Source organism: Sminthopsis crassicaudata, chromosome 5 (assembly GCF_048593235.1).
Source record: "Sminthopsis crassicaudata isolate SCR6 chromosome 5, ASM4859323v1, whole genome shotgun sequence".
NCBI lineage: Eukaryota > Metazoa > Chordata > Mammalia > Dasyuromorphia > Dasyuridae > Sminthopsis > Sminthopsis crassicaudata.
In genome coordinates this window covers 207,017,038-207,041,404 of record NC_133621.1, presented here as the reverse complement: position 1 = coordinate 207,041,404, position 24,367 = coordinate 207,017,038, and the positions used below count along the sequence as shown (strand labels likewise).

At 34.2% G+C, this 24,367-nt stretch overlaps 1 protein-coding gene and 1 long non-coding RNA gene across 3 annotated transcripts in view; both read right to left on the bottom strand.

Moving 5' to 3' along the window:
- GRIP1 (glutamate receptor interacting protein 1) overlaps positions 1-24,367 on the bottom strand; it is a 762,478-nt gene that overhangs the window by 586,704 nt on the left and 151,407 nt on the right. The gene's annotated exons all lie outside the window — the stretch shown is intronic.
- The window catches only part of LOC141544047 (uncharacterized), a 39,037-nt gene continuing 20,825 nt past the window's right edge, over positions 6,156-24,367 (bottom strand). Inside the window, exons 3-6 of one of the 2 annotated variants that reach the window (XR_012482527.1) lie at positions 14,489-14,576; positions 10,165-11,687; positions 7,601-7,733; positions 6,156-7,072 (exon numbers count right to left, since the gene is read on the bottom strand). This is a non-coding gene — a long non-coding RNA (uncharacterized LOC141544047). Of the gene's footprint in view, positions 7,734-10,164; positions 11,688-14,488; positions 14,577-24,367 lie in introns of both variants that reach the window. The other variant, XR_012482526.1, reaches the window with a different exon arrangement.

Sequence of the window (24,367 nt, the reverse complement as noted above, 5' to 3'; positions counted from 1 at the left end):
AAAGAATGTGAAACTACAATGAAAAACATTAAAAAGTGCTTTAAAAAGAATTTTTAAAAATAAAAATGTTTTAAATTACAGATAGCACAGTGGAAAAGGTACAAGCTCTGCAATCCAGAAGAAACAAGTTCAAATGTGGCCTTGAACAACTTTCTAGCTACATAACTTTGACCAGATCACTTACTCTCTGTTTCCTCAGTTCTAAAATGGAGATACAACACTTACCTCCCAGGCTTATAAGTGAGGGACAAATGAGACTTTTGTAAAGCACTTAGCACAGTGCTTGGCACTTAGTCTATGCATCATAAATGTTTATTCCCTACTAGGTTGACTGAAAAATGAGTATCATGATCTCTTACATGTGTTCATGAGATGTAATTTAAAATTTTAAATACAATAGTCATTAAAACCTAGTATCAGAACAAACTAAAATTAGAATCAAATTCTCACACTGCTGTATCACAAAGTATTAAATCAAGACTTACCAAAAAATAATGAATTCTTTTCCATCACACTGCTTTTGATAAATACATTAATATTTTAATGAGAACAAAGAATTTTGTACCATTAATAAAATGAATATTTTAATATTTATTTCATTTTTTGTTCATCCTTTTAAAATTCTATTTTTGCATGCATAGAATATAAATGTATTCATATACATGAATAGCACATTAAAAATGTAGAGAAGTCTACAACACACCATGTTTTTATTTATGTATGTTAGGATTGTTGTAGTGTTATTTCAATCATGTAAGGCTCTGTGACCCCATTTGGGATTTTCTTGACAAAGATACTAGAGTCATTTGCCATCTCTTTCTCTAGTTTATTTTACAAATTAGGAAACGGAGGCACACTTCCCCAGAATCAGTCATAAAGTCGGTAATTGTATAAGAATGGATTTCTGAAGTCCTGATTGCAGGGCTAGCACTCTCTCCTCAATGTTACCTAGCTGCCCACATATATTGGGGATATGCACATAAAAATATTTTACTGCTGGATATAAACATTCAAAGACATTTGAAGGCACATACTCCACAAATGTGATTAATAGTTATCCTCAGTCAGACATTAGATATATTAGATTATAAGAGCCTTCAAGGCATAGCCTGAATTTTGCCTTTGTATCTCTAGATTTTACTATAATCCCCGATAGCCAGTAAGAGTTTTAATACTTGCCACCTTGACTTTATATAAATATGTATATAAAACGTACAAGGAAACTCAAAGTACAATTCAACCATGAGATTTACTGAGATAGACAAACTCCCTAGATTATTTGCAATAAACAGATTATCTCCTCGACGATGAATTGCTAACTCCCAAATAATAAGTGTATTACTTCTGACATTAAATATAGTGGAGGATACTAGTCTCAGTGAGCCAACACAAGGGGAACAAAGAGGTTCTGGCTGAATGGTTCCAACAGTTAAAAGACCTTTCAAGGTTCTCACAATGGGAATAGATAATTCTGATTAGATATTATTTTAATTAAATTATGTACTTTAAAAAAACTAATTTTATTTCAAATGGAAGGCAGTTTGTTACAAAGTGTGCTGATTTTAAAGTCAGGAAATTCTGGGGGTAGTAGTATCCTGTCCTAGGAGCCCACTGGCTGTGCAATGTTAGGCAAATCACAAATTTTGAACCTCAGTTTTCTCCACAGTAAAATGCATGTAATATCAGCACCTACCACAAAGGAATTCTATAAAGAACATGTGAGGTATTTTTATGTAAACTGTTTTTGTAAATTTTAAAACATTATAAAGTCAGTGATAGTGATGATGATGATTTGCAATGAAAATATCTATATTTAGAGCACAGTTGGATACATAAGTTGTCAATCAGAATCCATCCAAGCAGTGATCATTTTAATTGGCTGTTAATACCATGCTGGCTGGCCTGATGCTGACTGACAGGAGATGCAGGATTCCTGGAGGATGCCAAATTTAGTACCTTCTCCCATATCCCCTCAGACAATTCAACAAAAAAAGTCCTAGACAACAATTTGAGAATTAAAACTGATAATATAAAATCAATATTCTAGGGGCAGCTAGATGCTGCAGTAGATAGAGTACCAACCCTGAGGTCAGGAGGACCTGAGTTCAAATTTGGTCTCAGACACTTAACACTTCCTAGTTGTGTGTCCCTGGGCAAGTCACTTAACCCCAAATGCCTCTGCAAAAATAATAATAATAATAATACTCCTTTAGCTTCTCACTGCTTTATAAGTAGCTGGCAAGTGTAGAATCCAGAGAACAGGTTTTGCTCTTTCTTTTTCCATTTGGTCTGTCACTTAAGTGGGCAAGACTACCCAAATTATTATCTGTGATATCTTTGAATCTTTATAGAACTTTAAGTAAAAAGATATGTGATCAGCTGGTATAAGCAACTATCATCAACATGCACTATGCTAGTATAGAAAGAAAAATTAAACACTGTCTACCATTCAGGTGTTTATATTGTATTGAGAATCTGTTGATTATATATATATATATATATATATATATACATACATAAAATTTTTTTAAATTGGGGGGAAAGGGAAGAATTGGCAACTGGGGGAGCAGGAAAATTATCATTTTGAAGCTGGTGTTTAAATTGGAAAGAAATTTAAGGAAGTAAGGATGTTCATTCCAAGCACCCAGTTCAAAGACAGAAACAGAGAGTAACAATAAATAAACTTGTCAAGGGGAGCAACGTATAATAAGACTTGAAAGATAAGGCAGGATATGGTTGTTAAGTGCTTGAAATGAGTTTCTACTTTATCCCTAAAATAAGCAATCACCAGAGAGACAAAGAGACAGAGGCAGAGAAAGGGAGAAAGATGGAGACACAGAGACAGAGAAAAACAAAGAGACACACAGAGATAGAGACAGACAGTTAGGAGGACAGAATAAGTGGATATATGGTACAAAGTAAGTGTAGAGTCAAGGTTAAGTCTGATCCTCCTCAAAGCCTCTAAATGACAGTACATGACTCAATCTTAGACTCAATTATGGTTTGGGGGCTGGTGATCTGGTACAGGACTGAAGAGCACAGTTGCCATTTTGGATCACTAGATTGGAATTCCAGATCAAATGACAGAGCGAGCTGGGATCCAGCATTGTCTGGTATTGTGTACCACACTTCTGTTTCTGGAAGACAGTGGATGAGAACTGCTCCTTCCCTTGCAGAATGGAATCACTGAGCTTCCCAGGGTAAGCCTACAGATTTTGGATAGTTGAGAAACAAAGAGGCAGAGAAGAGTCTGAAAGCTAGTGAATGTCCTAGGGACAGAGGTATTTAAAGCAGTTTGAAACATTAATGACCTACTTTGGGCACTGGTGTCCTCTCCTGGGAAAATTCTTTGTTGCTAAGCAATCATCAATATATTAACACTAATGGTGGATAGGCAAGAACCCTAGTTTTCCCTTAGAAAATTTCTGTTAAGAAAAAAACATAAAACCTTTATGTGTGTATTTCCTATTAGTGAGTTTTTAAATTATTAACTAGTAGAGATACATGTGCTGTCTGATTTCTTCTTTCAATATTCAAAACAGACCCCTGATGGAGAAGAAGCTTCACTTTTTCTTGAAAAATTAGTTTTTCTTTTTATTTTTTCCAATTCATGCAATTCTGATCTCTTCATTTAATACAGATTAAAATAACAAGGAGGGAAAAAGTCCTTTTCCCAGGGAAAAATAGTGTGGTGGGCAATGAGAGGCTATAAGGTAGACAGTTAAATAACTGGACAAATGCTAAAAAAAAACCCATTACAATATACCCTTATTAATTTGCATTTAATGGTTGGGAAATTCACTGTAGATTACTAAGCTATGCAAATCAACAACCAAAAAAGCATTAAAAAAATTAAGAGCAGTGCACCACAATCCACAGTTATCATTTATTTTGACAACTATAGTTCCCTTTTAATTATTCATTGTAATACTTTACAGCAGAATGTAAATGTACAGCAGTATATCTCTTTAAAGTAATAAAATTTTATTAGGGCAAGACCTCACAAGTGGGGGGTTTTCCCCTATTAAATATTTGCAATTGGGGGGGAAAACACTTTTTATGAAAATTGTCACGTTTGTTGAGCAGTAAAAGCAAAAATAAAATACTCCCTGTTTAACAGCAAACCATTTCTGTTTGCATATAAATTTTAATGAGGAACAACAAAAAGATTCTCACAGTGGTCTCTAAGAGGAAAGGGAGGGTAAGGAATAGTTTCTTGTGAGCTACTCAGGCTAAATTTCCAAATTTATATTTTAAAAAATCAAGTAATATTATTATATACACAAACAATATTGAAAATTTAGCAATCTCCCTACAAAGAATTTATTTGGTCATTTTTCAGTAGTATCCAAATCTTTTGTGACTCCACTTGGGATTTTCTTGGCAAATACTGGAGTGGTTACCATTTCCTTCTACTGCTCGTTTTACAGATGAGGAAACTGTGACAACATTGACTTCCTTGGGATCACACCTGAGGCCAGGTTTGAACCCAGGAAGATGAGTCTTTCTGACTCCAAGCTCAAAACTCTGCACTGTGGCATCACCTAGTGGCCAAAAAGAATTAATGCAACGGCAATTTATGGGGGCAGTGATGAAAGGAGTTAAATCTGTATTTTTTTTCCCCTTATCCTGAAAATGTATGAGAAATTGAGAAATAAGAATCACAATATTCTTACTTTTTTGTTTGCTTGCTTTGTTTTCTTACTCATTTTCTTTCCTTTTTGATATGATTTTTCTTATGCAGCAAAACAACTGTATATTTACATATATTGGATTTAACATATACTTTAACATGTATTGGATTATGTGCCATCTAGGAGAGGGTGGGGGGGGGAAGGAGGCGAAAATTTGGAATACAAGGCTATTCAAGGGTCAATGTTGAAAATTATCTGTCCATGTTTTGAAAATAAAAATCTTTAGTTAAAAAAAAAAATAAGAAAAATTATTCAAGTCAATGGTCTACTATGTGAGACACTATGCTAAAAACTAGCGATACATATTATACATGTCTCATACATGTGAACATATACAAATGCATATGTACATGTCTATAGACATATATATATATAGACTTACACACACACATACAAAAACAGAATGACATTAAGGACTAAAACTCAAGATGCTTTGACTTCTGGTTATAGCAAAAGTCAAAACTTTTCTCTTAAAATAAAGTGGATGATTTTTTTTAAATTACTGGAAAATAAAGCATTTTAATTTTTCACAAGACAATGGAGGTTAAGTGATTTGCCCAGGATCACACAGCTTACTAGTGTTAAACATCTTAGGCTGCATTTAAACTCACAGGCCCTCCTGATTTCAGGATCAGTGCTCTATCCATATACTCTTTAGTACTTTTGATAGGCAAAAAACAAAGATACAGTGGCATTCACCCACTTAGAGCACTTATGTTCACAGTTGGGTTCTCAGTAGGTTACCATCTGTGTTATGTATGGGGAAACTGAGGCTAAGAGTGAGTAACTTACTAATTGTCAGAGAATCAAATTTACACACAAGTCCTCCAACCCTAAGACTATCTTTGGCCATGTTTTATACTGAAGGACATTTCCACACTCAATATCTTTGTATGTTAGACTAAGAACAACTTAAGAGCAAAGAATCTTTTTCCTTTTTGTTTCTTCAGTAACTAAGGCAGTTCCTGGTATACAGTAGGCATTTAATATTGCTTAAATAGGCAGTGTCTAAACATAGGGACCTTTTTCAAGGTTTACTATGGCCCTAGGACATCCTAATTTGTTTTGTTTTCATTTGACTAAAAAACCAAATGAGGGTTGTCACTAGTTGACATTTTTGAACATTTAATCATATGTAGCTTCAAAAAAAGGAAGCCAGGAAATGAACCTGTTTTCTTCCCATGGATGGGTATGTTTTTAGCCTAATTGATTGGAGGGCCTATATTCAGAGATAATAGATGGTAAAGAAATATAGAGGTAGATATGCAAAGCAGAAAACCTTATGGGATGAAGAGAAAACAAGAGGGACGTTTTACTGCTCAATCAGCCCTGGTTGTTAGCATTTTATTTATAAAAATGAATGACTTTTCAATCATGAAGAAAAGATTTTTCTCCTCACATGATAAATTATATATATATATACATAAGACTTGAAAAGAAAAAAAAAAAAGAGCACACCTACATTATTCTTAAAAGTGTTATTCAGCATCCACAAAGTCCATTCTTTAATGTATTTTTCCCCAGTAGATTAGTAATTCCTATTACTTTTACCTCTACAGGGTGTCCCAAAAATCTTATAATTTTAAGCTATATAGTATGGGGACACATTGTATTATGGTACCACTTCAAAAGCTGTCTGAGCTTTTGAATGAATATACTCTGGTTTTTAAGGCAAATTAGAGAACATCCTAATCTCACGCTGGATGATCCCTTGAAAAATGTTATGGGATAAATACCACTATGATGGTCATCTTATCTATTCCCTATCAGGAGGCAGCAAAATGCAGGGAAGGCATTTGAACAAATCAAGAAGTTTCAAAATTTCACACACAGAGAGGGTTTTATCCTTCATTGTAAAACGCTTTTTTATTAATTACAGAATACTTAAGAGACATACAGTACAGCACTAAAATTGCATTCATTTTAAAATAGCATGAAAAAATGTTCCTCTTCTAGGCTTTTACAAGTGATCCCTAGGTGGCTGCCTAATTCAGTTATGCTTCAGTCTTTCAAACTAGTTCATTGTGAGAAAGTAACTGAACTAAACAATCACCTAGAGCATAACATGCAGAGGCAGAAAACATGCCTTAGTTTTCTTACATGTAAATAGGCATTACACGTGTAGATTTGTAGATCAAGATTGTATATGTAAAAGGCTTAGCAAAGTGGCATATAAATGTCAGCCAATATATTTGTCATCACCAAATATCACCTTTAGTCCCAGCAACAGAAATTGCAGGAATCTCTTCTCACTTTCAATCCTGTTCCCTGCACAGTATCAGGGCACAGGAGTTAGTGTTCTTCAAAGAGCAAAGGCATACAGTAGCCTCTCAGACATATTCCCTCTGGGATATGCCCTGAAGGAATGAAGACAGTTGCTAGGAAAGGAAGGCAGAGAATTTAGCTGAGTGAATTATGTCAACCAGATTAAGCCTACTACCTGCAGGAAAATCTGAAAGGCTTCTGTACATACTAATTCAATTCTAATAACTGACTTGATTTATATATTCTAGGAAAACATAAAGTGTGAAAGCTGTCATTTTTATGTTATATACATCGACCATATTGTTTATTTTTCAATTGCCCCAGTCCAAAAAAATAATATTGTCCCCTATGCTCCTGAGGCATAGGTAACACCAGTCATGAAGATATAGTCCTGACAAATAAAACTAAGTCAAATAACATCATGTCAGTGACTCTATGTATTTACTGGTTAAGGATCTTAATTGGTGAGGAATTTTCAAACTATGTATACAGAAACCATAAGCCTAAGTGGGGGGGTGGGGGGGAAGAAACCTAACTTTGCATTGTTCCATCACTGTTATTAAAAAATCTTTGAAACTCAAAACACATTTCTAGATATTTTCTTTACACAGAAATCATGTGTCTTGGAATCTGTACCTTACCATCACTCAATTGCTTTCCTTCTCCAGGTTTCTCAGAGGGATGTAAATATAAATGTGCTAGCACTACAGAGGATCCAAAGAATACATCTGTCTTTAAAGTATTTTCAGGAGAATCTCAATGTTAGAGTAGTTCCTGAAAAAAATATATACACAAGTTGTTTCAACTATTAAATTCAGGTGTTTGAAACTTTGGTCATTAATGTATTGACAGCCTTAGTGCTTGCAAGGAAATTGATGGGCTCTTCACTTTTTTCATAAGCTATATATTCAATTACCAGAGCATTTCCTTAAGCATTTCAGTACCAGACTATGGGCAAGACTTGAGTGCAAATCCAGCATTAGATATGATTAGCAGTATAACCTTACATAAATCACCTAACCATATTGTCTCATGTTACTCATCTGAAAAGGATCTAAGGAAAAAGGCAAACCATTCTAACACCCAAGAAAACCAAAAATGGAGTCAGAAAGGATCCGAATTGAAATAAATTTGCCATACATTTTAGAAAAGAGTAGTAACAAAGATTAAACAGCAATTATAAAAAAGGAATTTCTACCTCAATTGGAAAATAGATGGTAACAATCCTATGAGAATCAAATGAGATGTCAAAAGCTCTGAGTTGTCATACTCTAGGTACTTAAGAAATGTTTAATCCCTTTCCCTAAAAGGAACATGACATTTCTATTGCATTCAAATTTAATTGAAACTTAAAATTTTCCTTTTTTAAAGATAAAAAATAAAGTTCAAGAGATAAACTCAACTTTTCCCTTCACTTTTAGCTTGCCTGTTAATTTTCTTTTTCTATCCTTTTTATCTGCCAAATGCTTAAACATCAGTACTGTAGATCTATCTAGGTGTCTCAAACTCACAGAAATAGATTGGATCATAAATTAACATATCATTTTTTTTTGGCATGGAATTTGACATATCTAATCTATTAGATTAGCTATTAGAAGTCTTAAAGGTGACTGACTTACTGATTTGCTACTATTTGAAGAAATAAATTTATTTTCCCAATTCTAAGAACTCATTTGGTGTTTTAGAGTACTGACATTATCCCTGCTTTAGCAAAATGAAAAAACAAAAGGAGGCAAAAAAAAAACCCCCTCAATTTTTATTTTTCCCCTTTTATTACAAATTCTAAACATATCCCAGAAAAAAAAAAAACTAAAATTTAAAAAACCCTCAAAGCCCAATACAAAAGGTATTTAATAACACTTGAATATTGTTCTTTAAAAGTCCTAGGTAGCAAAGAGTAATTAAGATGCACACTCATTATGGCTACAGATCTATCTATGCTGCAGGAAAGTATGAGGGGAAAAAGTTATGGGAAGAGAAGAGGGTGATATAAGAGGAACTGATACTGAGGAAGGGAGGAAATAGTCTGAAGCAAAATATTTTTGAGGAACAGGGTGAAAGAAAAAATAGAATGGGGTGGAAACCATAATAGTAATTGTAAAAAGAATTTTGAAGCAAGTTTCTCTGATGAGACCTTTTCTGAAAAATGAACCAAGTCAAATTCATTTTTAAAAAAAGAGCCACACCCTAATTGATAAATGATGAAAACATATGAAGTAAACCCAAAGAGCTATAAATCCATGCATCTCCTTTGACCTAACAATATCACTACTAGACATGAATCCCAAGAGAACTTTTTAAAAATAAGAAACTGAGGGGATGGCCTTCAATTGGGGAATGGTTTTATAAATTGTGGTGTGTAATTATGATGGAATACTAAAGTTCTATGGGGAATGAGCAGGACGTTCTCAGAAAATCCTGTAAAGTCCTCCATGACTGAAACAAAGTAAAATATACTGTGTATGATAAAGTAATAGCATTGTTCTGAAATGACCATCCACAACTACTCTGAAGGACTTATGAAAAACCCTATTCATACCCATAGAAGGAATTCAAATTGAAGTTTCTGAATTCAAATTGAAGCATATTTGTTTTACTCTTCACTTGTCTTGAGGGTTTTGGAGGGGGGCAGAAGGAGTAGAGACCTATGTTTTCTTTAAGGAAATGTTTTGCATAATTTTACATGTGCTTTCCTAATTGGGGCTAGAGGTGGGAATAAGGGAGAGAATGTATAAACCAAAATGAAAAATTGTTTTATATGTAATTAGGGAAAAATGAAAACCTCAGCCAGATATTAAGAAATGGATATTTGAGGTAAAATAAGTAATACCCTACCAGAAAAGATGTTCATACACATAAGATTTCAGATAAATTTAAATCAGCTAGTTCTTCTGTAATGCCTGAGAAACTGAGGCAAGAGAGATTAGAGAGTTATAATTTATTGGAGTTAGTTAATTGACTGGATTGGATACTTACTTGTCTCCAAGTATCCAGTATCGAATGTGTGGTACAGAGATTCTTTATAGAGTAACAGGAGCAATGACATAATGGGGAGAGGCATTGGAGATGGGGATATTCTAAAACATAAGCTCTTTATCCTTATCAAATATTCTAATGATTAAAAGAGAAGGGTGATGTAATAGCCTAGGATTTGGGGCAGAATAACAGAGGTAGGACAATTCAAGGAGACAACACTTTTCTTTACCTCTTTATTTTTCAATTAGCATACAAGAAAAAATTGATTTCATTCCTTAATGTACTGGTTACTTGCATTTATTAAACTTGTCTTTCTTTTCCCAAATTCAAGTCAAATATTCTGCTCATTTCAGGATTTCCTTTCAGGAACTCTTCAAATTCTCCTATTTTGTGGAAGATAAAATTTCTTTCATTAATGATTAGGCTCAACTTTGAAGGATATAGCATTCTGGGTTTTAACTTAAGTTCCTTAGCTTTTTGGAATATATGACTCCATTCTCTCCTCTGCTTTTTTGTTTCCATAGAATAATCCTCTGTTATACGAATTGTTATTTCTCCATATTTAAACATCTTTTTCCTGGATGCTTTCAGAATTTGTTGTTTATTACTAAAATTGTTAAATGTAACAATCACATGCCTTGGAGTATTGAGCTTTGGGTTTTTGGTTGGTGGTGATCTATTAATTTCTTTGATGATGATTTTGTCTGAAAGTTCAGGGCAATTTTCTTGCAAAACTTCCTGAAGCATGGTAGTCAAAGTTTTCGATGTATCTTCTTCAGGTAGACCTATGATTCTTAAGTTATTTCTGTGCATCTTATCATCAATGTTAATTAATTTGGCATGTATGAAATTTAGATCTGCTTGGTAACTTGCAGACTTTTGCTGCTTTTGACCTGTCAAAGATTTGTCTTTTTCTTTATTTCTCTGTTCCAAATTTGCTATTTGTTTTATCAAAGCCTCAGTTTTATCAGATATCTCTTTTAACTTGTTTTCTACTTTTTTTACCAGGCTATTTATGTCTTCAAATGACATATTAAGTTTTGCGATTTCCCCCCAAACTACACTACTAACTTCTTCTCTTAAATTCATTATATTTTCCCAAGTCTCATGCAGGTTACTATGTTTGTGTTGAAAATTTGCTAATTTCTGTTGCATAGTTTCTACTTCTACATATAGAACCTCTGTGATAGATTCAACTTTGCTTACTCTGCTCATTGTGTCTTTTAATTCTATATTGAGAACCCTATTTTCTTCATTGAGAGTTATGTTTTCTTCATTGAGAGTTGTTCTGTTTTCTTCATTAAGAGATCTATTTTCCTCATTATGAGTGTCAAACTTCTCTTTCATGATTCTTATCTCTTTTTTTAAATGTTCTAGAACTTCTCTCTGCTCTTCTCTTTCACTTCTCTCCATTTCTTTTTCAGACTCACTATTCATTTATCTCCTTGTGAAATCTATTTTTACTCAATTTTCTACCTTGGAAATAGTGATAAAGGCTGAGACTTATCTCTAGTTTACCTTACACACTACTTGCTTTCAACTGTGTCACTGGATGGATCTTCCTGAGCTCTTAACTTACATATGTCTTTGACCAAAATAAACTGAGAGACAGGAATTCAGGAGTATGAGATCCAGCTGTCTATGCCCCTTTCAACATAATTCTTTAGTTGTCCTCTATATCCTTCAGCTGGGCAAAATAAGGATGTCTGTCACCTCTTGTATGTCAGGTGTAGAGTGATGAGCCTAAATAACCTGCAACAGGATATATAAAATAACTTATGAAAGAAGCAAAAAGGTTAAGACAGAAGGAAAATGTCAAAGAAAAGATCAGAAAATGAGCAAAGTGCTCAAGTGCTGATAGGATTAGTGGCAAGATCAAAAATTTAATTCAATTTACATTGTGTCCATTACATCAAATGTCCCATAGCACTAGATTCTGAGGGTTTAAAAATGTAACAGTCCCTTGTCTTCAAAGAGATTAAAGGTTAAGGAATCTCAGTTTGCTTATCTTTGGTAAATATATTTTTCCTTCCTCTCCACAAGAAATCTTTCAATTTTCTCATATATGTATGCTTCCCAGTGGTTGGATTGGAAGTTGCACTTAATATACAATAAAAGCTAAATCTTCTTAAAGAAGTGAAGAAATTGTCCAAACAAATTCACAAAAAGAGAGCTGTTTGAGTATTAAGAGACCCAAGAATTCAAAACTACTGTATCGTAATGTATTATATAAGGAGATATTGAATTTTAGGCCATTATCTACAAACAATAGGAGGTAGTAACTAGGAAAATGGTGAATCCGGCACAATAAAGGGAAACATAAATTACTATCCCATTGAAATGGAGGAAAGATTGAAATAGACTGTATCTTATGAGACCAGAGAAAGAAACTTAACCTCTTCCTCTCTCCCTGAATCTGTTACCTTTTCCAGACAATAAGTATGACCAAATATCAACACATAGGTTTGTTATGAGAAAAACCTCTGCAAAACTTTTTTAAAATTCTATAAGAAACTATTAGTATATAAAGAATATTTAAAACAACAAATACAGTTAGGCTTTTGTGAATAAGGTGAAAAATTTACATGATATAACGAGAGAAAGCTAACAGAATTTGCTATAAGTTTATATTTGTAATCTAAGTCTATTGGATAGAGCTTAATAAAATTTTATATACCATTATTAGATGCATGATAACTCATAATACAATTGATACTCTCCTGCATGTTGATAAATTAAGAGCAGAACCATGAATATCCATGGCTGCTAACACCATAAACTACAGTAAAAACCAAGTAATTTTCTGTAGACCAAAGAAAAATACTACAAAATTACAGAATGACTCAATATGATTTTTTATATAAAAATACATTTTTATTTTCAAATATGATTTAAGTTATCACTTATTCTGTTCAAAATATTTCAAAAGGGAAATTAATTCCCCAGAAAGAATTTCAAAAGTGGGATGGGTTCCTCATTCCCCAGTTCTTCAATCAGAGGAAAGACGACCATTTCACAAGAGTATTCTATGAGTTAAACTAAAATTATTTCTATGAATAGAAATGTGCCCAAATCTACAATTACTCAATCATGGCATGTGAAAAGATAATACTGTAGGCCAAGAGGTAAGGATTTAAGAGAAATAACAGTTTGAAGTCATCTGTATTAAGGGTCTCAAATAGAAATAAGTAGAAAGTAGAAATAAATAAAATTGTCCATAGAAATAGAATAAAGGTGAGAAAAAGGCAGAAAAGAAAGAGAGGTATCTAAAGGAAGAATACAATATTTCTCTATCACTGACATTAAAAAAAGAATTCTAAGGAAAAGAAATTCCCAACTGGGTCAAATGGTGTAGAAGTCAAAGTAATCAGTGATCATCCCTTGAGAAAGAATTTTCAGAACTTGAGAAAAGCCCCTTGAGATTTAAAAGTTAGATTACTGGTGACCTAGAAATGCTGTTGTATTGAACACATAATTCAAATTTCATGAAACTAAAAAGTAAATGGAGGAAAAAGAGGCAGATGATACAAGTATAGGAATGAGAAGTTAAGGAAATAGAGTACCTTTAAAATAAGATGGCACTACTAAAATCTACAAAGTGTGCCAATTTTCATTTTGGAAACATTAAGAGAAATGATCTGAGTAACTATCAAGGAAAACTAGTAATTATCCTTGTATGAATTTCATGACAACAAAAGCCAAATGTAACATTGATATTTTAACAGGAAAAAATGTTCACCAACCTACATGTAAATTTATTGATGAAATAAGTTCTGGTTCTCTAGTTCACATATACTAAGTGTGATATGGTGATGTAATGATTCTATATTTGGCACATGCTCAGTGTGCTGTAATCTTACTAAGGTATTTAAGGGCTGAGAGAATTTGAAATAGGGGGACTCCATCTCTGACCATCCTTGTGGTGGCTCTCCTGCCTTCATCAAGCCTAGAACTAAGACCAAGGCTTGTCCAGAGATCCTCCATCCACAAAGCTAGTCATTTTTTTCTTTCTTTAATCTGAAAAATCATGTGATGTTGTTGGCCCTCCATTTCTTTAAAAACTGTACTAAATCTGGCAAATGGAAGAGAGAAAGGAAAGTGAAGACCCCAAAGTGCTACAACTGAGGCAGTTTTATTGAAAGAATCACATTTTGTTACTTTTAGTGAAGTATGTGGCTTACATGACTCAATATTGCTAATATTTTAAATGAACAGGGCAAGAAAAATTATTATTATAGAAACATTTATACAAAAGTCACTAATGCCCTGAACCATCTCACTTGACATTTCACATCCTGAAAAGCCCACACATGTGCATGAGCACTTAACTAAGTCATTCACAAACAAGTCAGATAAGCAACCATGCCAGAGCCAGCTTATTTTGGTTTTAGGAAGGAAGAAGCCTTGATTTAAACATCACAATTCCATTAAATCCAGGAGAATTAAAAGGACAAAGCCAACCACTTATTCTATTTTCCTTCATTATTCACCAGGAAAAGGAAACAACTTAATGACTATAAGAGAATCTCTGCCCCCATGCCTTTATTTCTCACCTGTGACAGGACAAACACAGATCAATCAATAAATGGGATACCAACACTCAATTTGGCATTTTTCTCACTGAAGGACTGGAATCACAGCCTAAAACAAAAATAATCTCAATATTAGGATTACGAAGCAAAAATTCAAAAATGGAACAGCACTGTCTAAGGTAAGTAGAGTCCAGAGTACTGATACTATTTTTTCATAAGTGATTTTTTCACTTTGGTTAACATTCCTTTTTGACTAATTTACTTTTGGATTCTTTCAGGCCTTGCATTTATTTATACGTAGTTGGGCAATAGTTTCCAAAAGCTTTGATAACTCTAGTAGCTTGGAGACTTGTCACAAAGAAGCAAGTGAAACTTGTCCAAGACTTAGAATTTATACCAAAGAAATGAGGTAACTGTAAGATGTATACCTATCTATTCCCCAGGTGCAGCTGCATCTAGGAGAGTCATCTCTGATGACTCCCAAAGCACCCAACAATAAAAAGATGAAGTCATTTAATGTACAACTTAACTAAAAATAATTCCTTGCCTTTTGTTGCACAGAAACTACTTTAAACATAACTTTAGTCTTAGTAAACATACTCTTTTTTTCTTAGACTTTTAAGTCATATTCAGTATTAATACATTTTCTATGCTCAGTATTTTCCAGTGTATGCCCTGGTAGCTTATAAGCACTCATAATCAGACATTCATATGTCACTTCATGTTTTATATGCATAGCCTCACTCAAAAACAACCTTGACAAGCGGGATAGAGCAAATAAGAGTGTCTCTGCTGCAAATACAAGCAAACAATTCATTGTGAGACCTTTGAAAGTCTCAAAATTCTTGTCAAAGCCAAAGGCCTGCTGAGTCAAATTTGCTACTCACTTCAGGACCACAATGGACCTCCCTCTTCCTTTGGAGAGAGAATATAAATTGACAATTTTTAAACTTGTATGATTATGCAAGGGGAAGCTACATGCCAGGGTGGATACAGAAGCTGGGCCTACAATCAGGAAAACTCATCTTCCTTTGCTCGAATGTGGCCTCAGACACTAACAGTGTGTACCTGGGCAAGACACTTAACTCAGAAAAAAACAAGAACTGGGAAAAACAATAGTTATTATGAAAGGTTATATAAATAATAGCTATCAAACCCCTTAATGTACAATTTGCAAATCGTGGAGAACAATTACTGGCTATAACAAGCAAGCCTAGAAGACAGATTCTTTTACAGGTAATAGTGTTGGTGCTCTCATACAAACATTTGCAAGGATTGGGGTTAGAGAGCCAAAAAAAAAAAAAAAAAGCCTGTTCTAACATAGATTTTATAAGGTGTTTATGGCAATAGACATTGAAATGGGTAAAGTTTCCCACAAAGACTTTCTAACCTTTCTGATAAAAGTTTGGGACCCTAAAATGGATCTTCATAGCATAAAGTCAAAAATTAAGTTCAGGATAAAGGCACATGGATCTTCACAAAGTCCAACAACCTACATATAGTTAGGAGTATGTCCTAGACCTTCTATGGTAGCCAGGTCAAACAGGTAATGGAGTAATGGATCTGCCAGATAGGAAGCCCACTCAAATTCTGCCTCATAGGCTATCTGTACAATCCTGGGCTAATCCCTTAAAATCCCTCTTTTCTTCATCTTTAAAATGGAGTAATAATAGCAGCTACTTCACAGAGCTGTTGTGATCAAATAATACATAAAACACTCTGCAAATATTAAAGCTACCTAATATAACTAGGAACTGTTTATTTTGAATTGGTTGTTTGATAAAAGTAGTCACACAAAAAAAAATAACTACATGGTCTTTGAGTGAATTTGAATCCAGATGTATGCAGATTAAGAAGGCAATTTCATTGGGAGCCTTAGAAACCCATAGATGCCCTGCTATTTTTCTCAAAGAGCCTGTTATTAAGCATTTATCGGCACATTCTTTATTTGGATCCAGGGCTACCATGAAGATGGGACAACTTTCCTAATTTCATGTGAGGATGCCAATTCATGTGATACAGGTTGTTTACTGCCTCCTATACATACACATTGCCTACTACATCAATGAGTATCTATCCAATCTTGGTTTATTAAACTCCACTCCCCAACCATCACATGACCATTAAAAAAAATTAATGTTGACTCTTTCTTCATATAATCCCAACCTTACAGACAGGCCTTAATTTTGAATTTCATTAGTTTATTCTTACCTGTTTCTTTTAGAAATTCAATAAATTTGTTAAGCCAAAAGAAACAAAACAAAACAAAAACAGGCTATGACAAACTAGTGAAATCATCCAATGTCATTTCCCCACAAGGGGCAGAATTCTATTTCTTTCCACTCCCCCAGGGTAGGCCAGATAAATAGGCTGATTTTTTTAAATTTTCTGAACTAAATATGAAATAAGAAAAATACTTGTTTAAACTTGACAAATCTTACAGGGAAATTGGAAGATGCTAAAGAAAAAGCAATAACCAACAGCAAGTATCTGTTTTGAGATTGACCCACCCAGCCCAGGGGACCTAAGGAAAGAACTTCATTAGCCAAGATCTTCCTTCCCAGATGAGGTAATGGGGAGGGAATTGTCAATGCCCCAAAGTCAAAATGCCTGGTGACATCATTTCTATACAGTACTCTCTATCATCAGTCTACAATGCTATGTTTCTTCAGGCCAAGGACTGAGTTAAGGAAAGGTTGTTCTTTATCACCAGTCACCTAGAACTGGGAAAGTATTAACTGGAATTTTGAGTGTGGATGCCTTGGGTTTTTGCAAATTAAGCTTCTTTTCCAATTTTAATTATGGAGCAATAGTTTGTTTTATCAATTTAAATGTCATTGCTCTAAAATCCATAAATGCTGAATATTTACTTGAAATTCAACAATGCTAATATATGTAGATGTCCTAGCAAGATACCTTCCAGGAATCTAAAATATACCAATGAAAAAGGCATGGATAAAAATAACTACCAGAAAGAGAAAAAAGAACATAAAGCAGAAAAAAAAAATCCAAAACATCATTCCAGGTCTAAGGAAAGAAAGCTCCTGAATCAACCCTCACATTCCAAGTGCTCCAAGTTGTCCTGGGCAATCTGAAGGAACAGAGAATCAAGGGTTTACACAGGGTCATGGAAAGACCATCAGAGTTTGAAGGATTTTAGTAATAAGAATTATCTTTTAAATAAGGATAATTAGGAGAAATTAGTTTAGCTAGTAAGAGATCAAAGTTGACAGGAAATAATAAATTAACATTCAAAATAAAAAGCAATCATAGTAGATAAGAACTCCACAACATAGGAAATCTAGGTGAAAGTGTAATTAGGTTCTCTAGGGGAAAAAAAAAAATTCAAGAATTTCAAGAACCAAGAGAAAATAGCTGTCTGTAAACACTTTACAATTTGCCAGGCAGTGTGCTAAACACTGAGGATACAAAAAAAAAGGCAAGACTAAAGTAGCTCAATCATTAAAAATTCATGAATTAAATCTTAATTCAAACTCTTAAAAAATATATTTTTTTAAAATCAAAGTCCACCCCAACAAAAGTACTGAGAATGCTTTCTAATAATAGATTATATTAAAGAAAACAAAAATGGAAAAGATGAATGGAAAAGAAAATAGGAGAACTTAAAAAACAAACATGTAACTTAAAAATAATATATCCTTCTAGAAGAAAAATCTGTCAAGAGGAAACTTGGTGGGGTTTTTTTAATTACAAGAAACTGCCCAAAAGTAATGGAAGCAAACAGCAGACATTAAGAGAAGTTTAACCCAAATATAAAAGTTATAGAATATTATTGTTCTATAAGAAAAGATCAGAATGATTTCAGAGGCCTGGAGAGACTATAAATTGATGCTGAGTGAAGTGAGCAGAACCAGGAGATCATTATACATGGCAACAAGATTATAAAATGATCAGTTCTGAAGGAAGACTTTTCAATGAGATGATTCAGGACATTCCAATGGTCTTGTGATGAAGAGAGCCATCTTTACCCAAAGACAGGAATGTGTAAAGTAAGTGGTCATCACAATATAGTTATTTTTAATCTTTTTGTTGTTTGCTTGCATTTTGTTTTCTCAGGTTTTTTTTTTTTTTTTGATCTGATTTTTCTTTTACAGCGTGACAATTGTGGAAATATGTATAAGAATTGCATGTTTAATATATATTGGATTAAGGGAGAGAGTAGGTAGGTAGGAGGGGGAAAATTGGAACAAGGTTTTGCAAGGGTGTTGAAAATTTATCTATGCATGTTTTGAAAAAGTAGATGATTTTATTACCCTTCCCCCAAACAAAATAAAATTAAGAAAAAAGATAACCAGGCCAATTAACTTCACAGAATACTTCATATGCTTCCCCTATAACCCATTGATTCTAAAGATAATTAATATTCCTGAGAATAAAATCTATAGAAAAGAAATAAGAATTGAGGAAAAATACAGATATATCATGGAAAGGAGTTTTATAAATTAATGCCCTTGAAAATAAATGAGATTACAAATTGGGAAAGGAAAAAGGTAAAACATAAGAAAATAATAAGAAAGAAAATTAGAAATGAGCAGGATAATTCCCAATGGGAGGAATAAGGGATAGATTAATGAGAAAAACTTAAAGATATTAAGTGTTGATTTAAAACAAAATAAAACAGTTAAACATATAGACTTTGGACAATGTTTGTATATACATGTAATAGTTGGTAATGTTTGTATTTAGTGAAAGAACATACAATTCTAGGGGGGCAGATAGGTGGCGCAGTGGATAGAGCACCAGCCTTGAATTCAGGAGGCCCAGAGTTCAAATCTGGTGTGAGACACTTAACACTTCCTAGCTGTGTGACCCTGGGTAAATCGCTGAACCCCAGCCTCAGGAAAAAAAAAAAAGAGAGAGAGAGAAAGAGAGAGAGAGAGAGAGAGAGAGAGACAATTCTGAAAGTAAATTAAATTCTCTAAAAAATAGAAGACACAAGAAAAGTAAACCTAACAATTTAACTTTGAGGTTTCCTTGGCAAAGATATTGGAGTGGTCTGCATGCATTCCCTTCTCTAGTTCATTTACAAATAAAGAAACTCAGGCAAACAGAGTTAAATAAATTGTCCAGAGTGACACAGCTACTAAGTGTCTGAGGTCAGATTTAAATTTACAAAGATGAGTTTTCTTTCTTTTTCTTTTTTTTTTTTCCTGCTGAGGCAACTGGGGTTAAGTGACTTGCCCAGGGTCACAGAGCTAGGATGTATTAAGTTTGAGGCCAGATTTGAACTCCGATCCTTCTCCACCATCTAGATGAGTTTTCTTAAACCATATCCAGCAACTCTATCCACTGCACTACCCAAAATAAGAAATGAAAATATTTTTAAAACATTCCCAAAAACTAATCTTTTTTGTTCTAGATGACTACTGGTAAGTACAATAGAGCTTCAGAAGTCACTCAGTAAGGGAAGATCTTACATACATTTCAACCTCTGCTTTTCTGTCAGTAAATTACATGGAGGATCAAGAAAGATGGAGCTGACAAAAGACCTCAAGTAGGTTAAAGGCCCCAGAGAAAAAGTAACTGGTCTGTGGTAATAAGCAAAGCAGGCTTTTGACCTGTTCATTTTTTAAAGTCAGCCTGGAACCCTCTATTAGCAAGCTACCTTCCTTCCAATGGTCATCCAAGTCAACTGACTTTACCGGTATCAAAATAAAATTCACCATTCAAAAAATAAAACCAAAAAAGGAGAGTGGGGTGAGAAACCCCAAGATTTCTTAGTTAAAATATTTATCACTGTTTTGAAATATCTTTAACCCAAATCTTACTTGGAAGAAAAATCACCATAGGAAAAGATTGTCTACAAAGTGGAATGTTTATAAAAAGCAATCAAGACAACCAGACAAAAATCTGAAGAGAACCATTTGTTTGCACTAGAAAATACAAAGTGTTTTCTTTTATAAAGAAAGCAGAATGTTCCAAATGAACTTTTTCATTTTTAAAAATACATAAAACATTTTAATCGAAAAGCAGGGGACTGGTTCTCATTTTAGGATTTACATTCCAGAAACATATTCATGAAGATCTACAGAAAAAAATTTGGAAGACTATAAAACCTAGAGGAAATCTACAATAATATTAGTATTAGTTCAAAGGGTGAATACTGTTATTAACGTTGATTTCTTTTTGGCATCAATCACTAATCCATCTCCATTCCCAATAGAAAAACTGCTGACATAAAAAAGCATTATCAAGAAATACATATTCCTGTTACTCATGTATTAAAATATCTGTCCATGTCCTTTTTTTATGCATCAACTCTCAAATCAAGACTTCTGGAGTAGCAAGGCCTTTTGAAGAATTTCTTTGGCTGTATATTTCTTTCCATTTCAAAGCCCATCTTAGTAGAATACTAAGTGCAGACTGAACCTCCAAATTAAAACTTCCACTTCCAAACTCATATGTAACTCAAAAAATATAGCCCAAGTAATTCATCTTAAAAGAGTTTAACCCATATGAATGAAAATATGTGGGATACATTTTAAAAATGGACAGGGAAACTTTCCAGATGACCTTTAAATAATCATCCCATAGAAGTTTCTTTTTATTAAGAAAATGGGTTAGTGCATATGATATAATATCTTCAAAACTTAACGCATTATTTATGAGCAGCCAGCAGGCCTAAAACCAGCAAGATCTAAGTTAAAATTTGGCCTCTAGACAGCAGCTGTTACTTAACTGTTTGACTCTGTTCCCTCACCTGAACAACTAGAGAAGGAAATGCCAAACTGCTCCAATATTTTTGCAAAGAGAATTGAAAATGAGGTTGGGAAGAGTCAGACTGAAACAATAGAACAACATGCTTCCTAAGGACTTCCCTGGCTTCTTTTAAGTCCCAATTAAAAATCTCATTTTCTAAAGGAAATCTTTTCATCCCCTCTTAAACACATTTAATGACCTCTCTTAATTCATTTCCTAGTTATTCAATTTATAGCTTGCTTTGTCTACATTTGTTTCCATGTAGATTCTCCCATTAGAATATAAGCTCCTTGAGGACAGGAACCTCTTTTTTTGTACACAGTGGCTGGCATTTAATAATAATAAATAAATTAATAAGATAAGTTAAATTTAAAAATAAATAATAATAAAAGCAAGCACTTAATAAATGTTTTGATTGATTGATTCATGCCTTATTACAAGTCTACCTAAAGGAGATCCTGAGCTTTCTTCTAAGAAGTAGAAAATAAAGGTTGGATAAAATTCCTAGGCAGAAACAGTCTTCCTTCACAAATAAAAAATAAAGCTTTGAATTTTCATAGCTAAATAATTTCAAATTTTTTCATTTATGAGCAAACAAGCCCCTGAATATGGATTAGTAGCAGTCTGAAAGAAATAATGAGTATAGTTAACAGTTCATTCTTATTTGATCTAATTGGGGTTTGGCCTAGGATATAATAGCATTCATTTCTTTCTTAGCCAGAAACCCTGAAGGTCTTCCCCTCCTACATTTATTTAATGTAGTGTTTGGATTTTTTAGACTAAAAGATGGCCTCAATTGCCACGCAGCCTTAATCACTGAATGGATATGGCCTTAGTCAAACTGAGACCTATTAAAGACCTAAGTTTAAAAAGGCCAAGGTGCTGTCTGGCCAAGATGGCGGCGTGGAGGCAGACAGCTGCTTGAGCTCTGCGTTTTCTCTCAGGACTTACTTCATGACAAGCCTCAGAGCTAATGCTTGACTAGAAAAGAAACCCACAAATAATCACCAATAGAAGACATCCTTGAAATTCGCCAGAGAAGGTCTGTGTTTGCTCGGGGGAGGGTCGAACAGGCTGGGCGCAGACTGAGGGCAGGCAGCGAGAGTGAGACAGGCAGCTCACACAGCTCAGACCAGAGGGGGGAGGGGTGCGATCTCTTCCATTTCTGTGAAAAGACTTTTACCCCAGTGCGGATACTCCGTCTTGGCAGCAAGCCAGGAGCAACAGAGAGGGTGTAATTACCAGAGGTGAAGAATAAAACCCCAGAAAGCCAGCTTCTCTCTGGACCCAACCACCCCCACCCAGAGTGACTCAGGGCATTCTCAGAGCCTCAGAGTGCAGATGCAGCACAGCCATCACTGTCCTGTTAGTGCCTCGCTGCTGTCTCCTGCAGTCTGTAAAGGAAGCTCCCAAACACCATCCAGCCCCATCCCCCGCCCAGAAACAGACCAATTGTTTCTCTTGTCAATTTGTTTTCTTCTATTACCGCTCTGACAAAATGAACAAAAAATTTAAAAGGGCTCTAACCATTGACAGCTTCTGTATGGAGAGAGAGCAGACTTCAAATCCTGAGCAGAATAAAAGCAGACTGTCTCCAGAAGAATCCCCTAAGGGGGATATGATCTGCTCCTCAATATATAAGACTCTCATAGAGGAAATCAAAAAGGCTCTCACAAGAGAGCTAGAAGAGAAATGGGAAAAGGAAAGGGAAGCTTGGCAAGAGAGCCTGGAGAAGTCATCCCACGCATTTAAAGACAGAGTGGATAAAAAAAACAAATCATTAAGAAATAAAATTAGTGAGCTGGAAAAAGAAAACGGCTCTCTAAAAAATAAAATGGATGAAATAGAAAAAAATTCCATAAAAGAAAAAAACTCACTTAAAAACTCAATTGGACAATTACAAAAAGATATAAAAAAGTGAGTGAAGAAAATACATCATTGAAAATTAGACTCAAACAAGTAGAAATGAATGACTCAATGAATGAACCAAGAAGTAGTCAAGCAAAATCAGAAAAACGAAACAATTGAAAAGAATGTCAAGTACCTTATTGGAAAGACAACAAACCTGGAAAACAGATCCAGGAGAGACAACTTGAGAATACTCAGACTCCCTGAAAAATGTGAGGAAAAAAAGAGCCTGGACACTATTTTCCAGGAAATTATCAAAGAGAACTGCCCAGACATTTTGGAAACAGAGGGAAAAATAGACATTGAAAAAATTCACCGATCACCTACTGAAAGGGACCCTAAAATCAAAATGCCAAGAAATATAGTGGCCAAGTTCAAGAACCATCAGACAAAGGAAAAAATATTGGAAGCTGCTAGAAAAAAGCAATTCAGATATGGAGGAACCACAATAAGGATGATATTCCAAAAGGCTAAGGAACTTGGCATGCAGACAAGAATAACTTACCCAGCAAAAATGAGCATTGTTTTCCAGGGAAGAAGATGGACACTTAATGAAATAAATGAATTCCATCTATTCTTGATGAAAAAACCAGACTACACAAAATGTTTGATCTTCAAATACAGAACTCAAGAGATTTCTAAAAAGGTAAAAAGAAATCTTGAGAACTATACTTCTGCCACAAAGATATGTAAAGAATATACATATAATTTGTCCTAGAAACTAGAGGTGGAAAGGAAATTATGTCATAAAAAAGTGTAAAGTGGTGGTACTACAACTCATGAAGAGGCAAAGGTAACCTATAATATCTGAGAGAAAGAAAGGAGAGATATGAACATAGTATGTATCAATATACATATTTGATTTGTGATGAAACTTCTTCCACTTCATTTAAAGTGAGAGGGAAAAAGAAATACTAAAGAGCGGAAAGAGACCTGTATGTGCCAAAATGTTTGTGGCAGCTCTTTTTGTTGTAGCTAGAAACTGGAAGATGAATGGATGTCCATCAGTTGGAGAATGGTTGGGTAAATTATGGTATATGAAGGTTATGGAATATTATTGCTCTGTAAGAAATGACCAACAGGAGGAATACAGAGAGGCCTGGAGAGACTTACATCAACTGATGCTGACTGAAATGAGTAGAACCAGAAGATCACTATACACTTCAACAACAATACTGTATGAGGATGTATTCTGATGGAAGTGGAAATCTTCAACATAAAGAAGAGCCAACTCACTTCCAGTTGATCAATGATGGACAGAGGTAGCTACAC